This window comes from Bombus terrestris, chromosome 17 (genome assembly GCF_910591885.1).
Source record: "Bombus terrestris chromosome 17, iyBomTerr1.2, whole genome shotgun sequence".
NCBI classification, from domain to species: Eukaryota; Metazoa; Arthropoda; class Insecta; order Hymenoptera; family Apidae; genus Bombus; species Bombus terrestris.
Genome location: NC_063285.1, coordinates 6,382,385 through 6,388,384, shown reverse-complemented (window position 1 = coordinate 6,388,384; position 6,000 = coordinate 6,382,385). Strand labels below are relative to the sequence as shown.

The 6,000-nt window shown below is 40.4% G+C and overlaps 1 long non-coding RNA gene across 1 annotated transcript; it reads left to right on the top strand.

Annotated features, from left to right (window-relative positions):
* Positions 1–2,087: 2,087 nt before the first annotated feature.
* LOC125386751 lies at positions 2,088–4,717 on the top strand. Its single transcript, XR_007227155.1, has 2 exons — positions 2,088–4,563; positions 4,631–4,717. It is a non-coding gene; the product is annotated as an uncharacterized LOC125386751 (long non-coding RNA).
* The last annotated feature ends 1,283 nt before the right edge of the window (positions 4,718–6,000 follow it).

The window sequence follows — 6,000 nt, the reverse complement described above, 5'->3', positions numbered from 1 at the left end:
ATCAATGACGCAGTTTAGTGATAACTACATTATCAGCTAGGGCCATCTATAGGCAAATTCCGGTTTCATATTTACAGACCTGATATAAATCAGCAAAGGCGCTTTATGGGTTAAAAAAGAGTCCGAGAGATTGGTATGAATGTTTTCGAATGAATGATAAGTATGGAAGGAAATTAGCATTTAAGAAAAATAACATAGAGTTGTATAAACATACACTTGTCACAGGAGAATACGACTACCGACTATGCGATAACACAGGCAAATTCTAAGCGCCTTATCATGAGTGACCACTGAGGTAGTGTCCGGTTTCTCTGCCCGTTCCCATGGACATATGACAAGTACAACCAAGGTCTTTTCCCACTCCCACGAATAAAAGAATATAAATACTACCCCCAAAATCGTCCAAGTCAGTCTTAATCAGTCCGAGCCAGCACGAATTACTGTACAAATTAAGTAAAAATAAAAGAACGTGACATTTTAATTTTTACGTGTCACATTCATGGACAGAGAGAGAATGTTGTTTGTTTATTAATATACGTGGGTGATTTGTTGATCTGGAGTAAGAATAAAAGGAAAATGCAGAGTGTAAAGAAATTATTGACCGACAAATTTGAAATGGAAAATTTTGATGAGATAAACGAATATCTCGGAATCAATATAGAATAAGATTATATCAAAAATGAAGTGAAACTGAGTTAAATGAAATACATTGAGTCACTAGTAAGTAAATACAAAATAAATTACAAGACAGCAAACTGTACGGTACACCTATGGAAACTAACTTAAAAATTGAAAAGGCTGAGGTAAGTGAAGAGGATATTAAATAGAAAAATTTAATTGGTGCATTGTTGTATATAAGTTCAAATACAAGACCAGATGTAAGTTATAGCGTAAATTACATGACCAGATTTCAGAACTGTTATGGCAAAACATATTTTAAGTATGCATTGCGAATATTGAAATATTTGTATCGGACAAAAGATTCAAAATCATGTTATAAAAGAAAGGAAAACTGTGAATGATAGATTGTTTTGTAGACGCTGATTGGGAAGGAATCATTTAGATAGGAAATCTATATCTGGATATTTAATTAGATTGTGTGGAAATGTAATTGTTTGGAAGTGAAGAAAACAAAAGTGTGTAACAAAGGTTTCGACGTATGCAGACTATGTGGCTCTATCGAAAACGCTGAGCGAACTAACGTTTATCAAAGAAATAATGAAAATATTTTATGTAATTCTAGATAATAAACCTGTGAAGATTTATGAGGGCAACGCTGGAGTGATAAATATAGTGAAATACGGAAATTTTACCAAGAACCCCAAACATATTGAAATTAATTATCCCTATGTTCACGAATGTATAAAGGAAAACTTGATAGCTGTAATTAAAATAAACACAGATGAGAATGTTGTGGATATTTTTACAAAAGCGCTATGTAAGATAAGTTCGAAAAATTCAGATTGTTGATAAATGTAAAGTAAAGAAATACGTCTTAATAGAAATGTACGATATAAATATACGGAGGCGTATTGAATATATAGTATGTACATTCGTATGGTACATGGGAGAGTAAAGGAATGTAGAGAGAAAACACATACAAGTATGTGTAGCGGCACATGAGTAATAGGACAATTCAAATCGGGAGTAGCTCATTTTGTTGTGCCTCGGAGTATTAACGCCGTTTTGGATTCGCTAAGTTCTAGTGTTCCTTCCGGTGACTCTTTACGTTAATCAGAATTCATCCCACGAGCAAGACGGCAACGCGCTGTGCAAATATAATTAGTCGGACCGTAATAATCATAAGGAACTGTCATAAACCTAAGCTTTTCGATTTGACCGTATTGAGATATGTATAATTTTTGTGCTGGACTAGGTCGAATGCGTAGTGGGGATGTTTGTATGTGGATATCAGTGTGTGGAGATATGTGTGTGCGCGGCGACTGAGAAACAGATGAATGTAAACAGTTCGGTCGGTCAACTGTATACGAAAGGTCGGGTATGGAAGAAAGTGCTAAGACGCGTGCAAGTGTGTATCGATGAATATTCTAGAAATCGTTTATAAAATAAATATATGTCTACGTTAATAGTAATGCCCAGTGTAAATTTAATGTCTCCATAACAATATTTCGGCCATCAAGATTCACAATTCTCAACAGACCGTTAAGGCCGTTAATTGGTATAAAACACCTTCAAGTCAAGAGGTTCCTTATGGTTATTTTCCAATCAGATAAAAAATGGAAAAGTCGGGTTTCTCCCATATTCAAAGGTCACTTCCATCCGCAAGCGACCGGTGGTGGGGTGATTCTCAAATCAGTCAACATCTCTTCATTAGTTGTCATCCTTAGATCAGTCAACATCTCTTGACTGGTTGTCCATCTTTAAATCAGTCATTTGTTTAAGGGGGTATTCTAGTCTAGAGACACGAAGTTCGGGCGCTTTTTCGAGCTCTGTAAAAAAAATAAAGACAATTTTTACTATCAATTTTTTATCATTCGTTTATTTATATTTTAAGAATACATAAAAAATGTAAAAAATTAAAAACTCGAAAAGTTATCGGTTGGTAAAGTGGAGGGGGGGTCCAAAAAAGGGATGTCTTGACGTGCATGGTTCCAATCTTTCTGTTTATCTGAAACAAAAACATCCAACGGATTCTTAATCAGTAAAGATGTCGCTATCGCCCCTACTTCGGAGAAAAAAATTTGTTTCACAAAATGGCGTCCGTTTGAAAAAAATTTTTTTTACATTTCTTTTAACAGTTTCAAATTTTTAAAAAATAACTATATGTTAAAATTTTTTAATTTAATCTGCTAAACGACAGAGGGATGTATAGAGAAAGTTCACACAAAATTTCAAATAAGTCGGTTCAGTAGAACTTCAGATATCATGCATGCCAGCTTGAAAAAAGTAGTTTCGAGAAAAACGCGTTTAAAGTTCTTTGAAGCATCCGAAGCACGGATTTTAGAGCGTTCGATTCGAGTTTCGTCTCATTTGACAGCGAACGTATGGGCTTCTGGACCAATCGTAATTCCCATAAAGTTCGCTATTTTTAAAATGAGTATAAAACCTTTATTAAAAATATTAACAGCGAGAAAAGTAACAATTTCAACGGTCGCGTTCCTATATGAATGTGTTTCGGAGCAAAAGTCTATATCAAAGAATTTAACGATTCGTTATTATTCTGAGTTTCAGAACCCAAACATCGTTCTAATAAGGTATTTGCAGACAAACTTTTATAAATTGGTTTTATAACTTGTTGAGGAAATGTTAGGTTGGTATAATCACTGTGCGCGGACTGGGTCTGAGGGTCTCCTCTGCGAAGTCGGAGGCCATCTGGTTCTATGACAAGAACAGGCAAGGAACTCTTCTGTTCGGTCTGAGCATAAACATGGCAAGTGAAACCGTCGGGGTGGGATCGCGGACGAAATACCTGGATCTCATCATCGACAGCCAGTGGACGTTCGAGCCGATTCCCTGATTTCGAAGTTGTCGGCGGCTGCCAATACCTTGTGCGGCCTGCTGCCGAACATCGGCGGGGAGGGAGTCGACTATACGAGGGCGTCGTTCGGTCCCGAGTGGTCGTCGAGTTGTCGCAGCATCCTGCTCCTCAGGAGGTTGCAGAGGATATCAGAATCGCCAGAGGATACCGAACAGTGTCCCACGCATCGGCGACCGTTCTGGCCGCGTCTCCCCCGTGGGAGCTTCGGGCACTGGGGCTCAAGAGAAGATACACCCACATGAGAGTATGGGACCGAGGAGAGGACCCGACCGACCTAGGGATCGCCGAGGAGGACGCGTGGAACCAGTGGCGATCCCAGCTGATCAACGAGCGAGACGAACATCGAAGCGCGAAAGCGGTCCTCCCAAACTGGGAGATATGGAGAAGCCGCCGCGGTCTCCCACTCACCTACAGATTGACCCAGATGCTCACGGGACATGGCATGTTCGGCGAGTACCTGATGAAAATCGGACGGGAGAGGACGGACATCTGTCACCACTGCGGGCAGGCCAGGGATACGGCGCAGCACACGCTGGAGTTTTCTCCGGCGTAGGAGCTGCCCCGCTATACCTTGCGTCTCGTCATAGGCGAGAGACTGAACCCCTCTGCGATCGTAGAAACGATGCTGAGTGGGCCACTGGAATACGAGGCTGTCCGCCTCTTCTGCTCGCGAGTTATGCACGCAAAGAAGCGAGCAGAAAGGGAGAGAAAGAGAAACTCTCACCTTTGTAGGATAACGCGGTGGAGGGGGATGGCGGTCAGGCGGCCTAGAGCTGCTTCATCGCCGTCCCATCGGACCGCGACTAGAAGGGGGGATAACGCTAGGAGCAATGCCCGCCCCCCTCCTAACGCCAAATTCAACAGTCAGGGAATTGTTAGGACTGGCTCAAACAAGAGGACGCGATGGAAAGCAAATTCATAAGAGGTTCTTGGAGCACTCTTGTCATACACGTAGGATGATCATCATGGAGTTTTAGTCTATAAGAGTCCGATACTACTCTGCTGTTGCCGATTATTAGCAGCAGCGGAGTATTCATGAGGATTTCTCCACGTGCAAAAGAAAGGTTGGTATGATCACTAGTTCCTACATACTAAGTTGGTACGACTTCTAACGACGCTCCTTTGTCTTAGGCGTCGACCACATGTTAATTATCTAAGTGCATCCGGTGTGTTCATATGGCTGTACATGGCGGTGAAATACAGAACGTAAAAACTGAATCTGCGTGAATCAATTAAATACCAAACTCCAAAACCTATTTAATAACGTAACTTTCGATACATTGTCACTTAGAGGAGGATTTTCATGGATAAATTCATCAATAGTGTCCTCGGCCACAGCTTTTTGCTTTTTGTTCGATTTGTTTCGGTCGGATCAGTTTAATTGCCGCATCACCAAAATCGCTGTGACTCGGTAAATAATTGGAATTTTGAAAAATCCCTCTGAGAACATACTCTTGAATGTCTAAAGTTTGAAAATTTTAAAAAATTTTCGATTTTTCCACATTTCTAGACTAGAATACCCCCTCAACTTATATTTATACCTACCAAGCGTAACTGTCTATGCCAGCAAGTTGTTGAAATAAAATATATCTTATAACCTGTTAATTCAGTCTTATAATCCATTAACCACTTCTATTATCTTAAACGAAATAAGGGATCGATCACTTCGACTCGACTGGCGTCGAGTATATAATCGTAACGGGAATTTACGACTCCCGTTACGATTATTACGACTCCGTTGGCGCGCTTCCTCGCGATCGCTCGTCTCCATGAACGGTCGAACATCTAGAACAAACGAACTCAAGAAAAAACAGTATCGCCGTTATGAGTAATCGTTAACTTGAACCAAATACGACCTTCTGTAAGTCCGCCCGACAATATAAATAGACGAGCGTCCTCTCTAGGAAGGGAGTCTAGAAAGCGAGCCAGTATAGCGAAGAATATAGCGAATTATCACAGCGAGTCATACGAGCGACAGTTACAACCGACCTACACTATCTCTATACTTATACTTGAAGCGTTTTTAATATAATTGAGTATTACAAATTTCCACTCGTCTCTTTAATAATTAACACGTTTAATACCACCTCATATGTATCGGATAATAATATATGTCGGATTGAAGTCAGGATTATGGAGAGGGGCGTTTGATGAATTCTCATTAGAATTAGCCATTGCCGTGATAAAATGAAGAGTTTATTAGCACACGCTTATTAACAAGATTAGGCACTCGTAGCACTAGTGACAATGACCTTAGGTTCGAAACGAATCCGCGGTTACGGGATGATAAACGTATGTTCTCGCACAGTTCAAGTCTAACTCTTTGTCGACTAGACGTGAGGTATTCACTGGTTGTAGGATAGTACTGTCACTCGTCAATGAGATCGCACGAAAGAATGACTCTCCGTTTGGATGATGCCGTCGAGGAAAACTATAATGGTTGTGTCTAAGGATATGAGATCCTCGGATCCTCGTCAATGAAAGCTTTCGTTCCAAAGGTG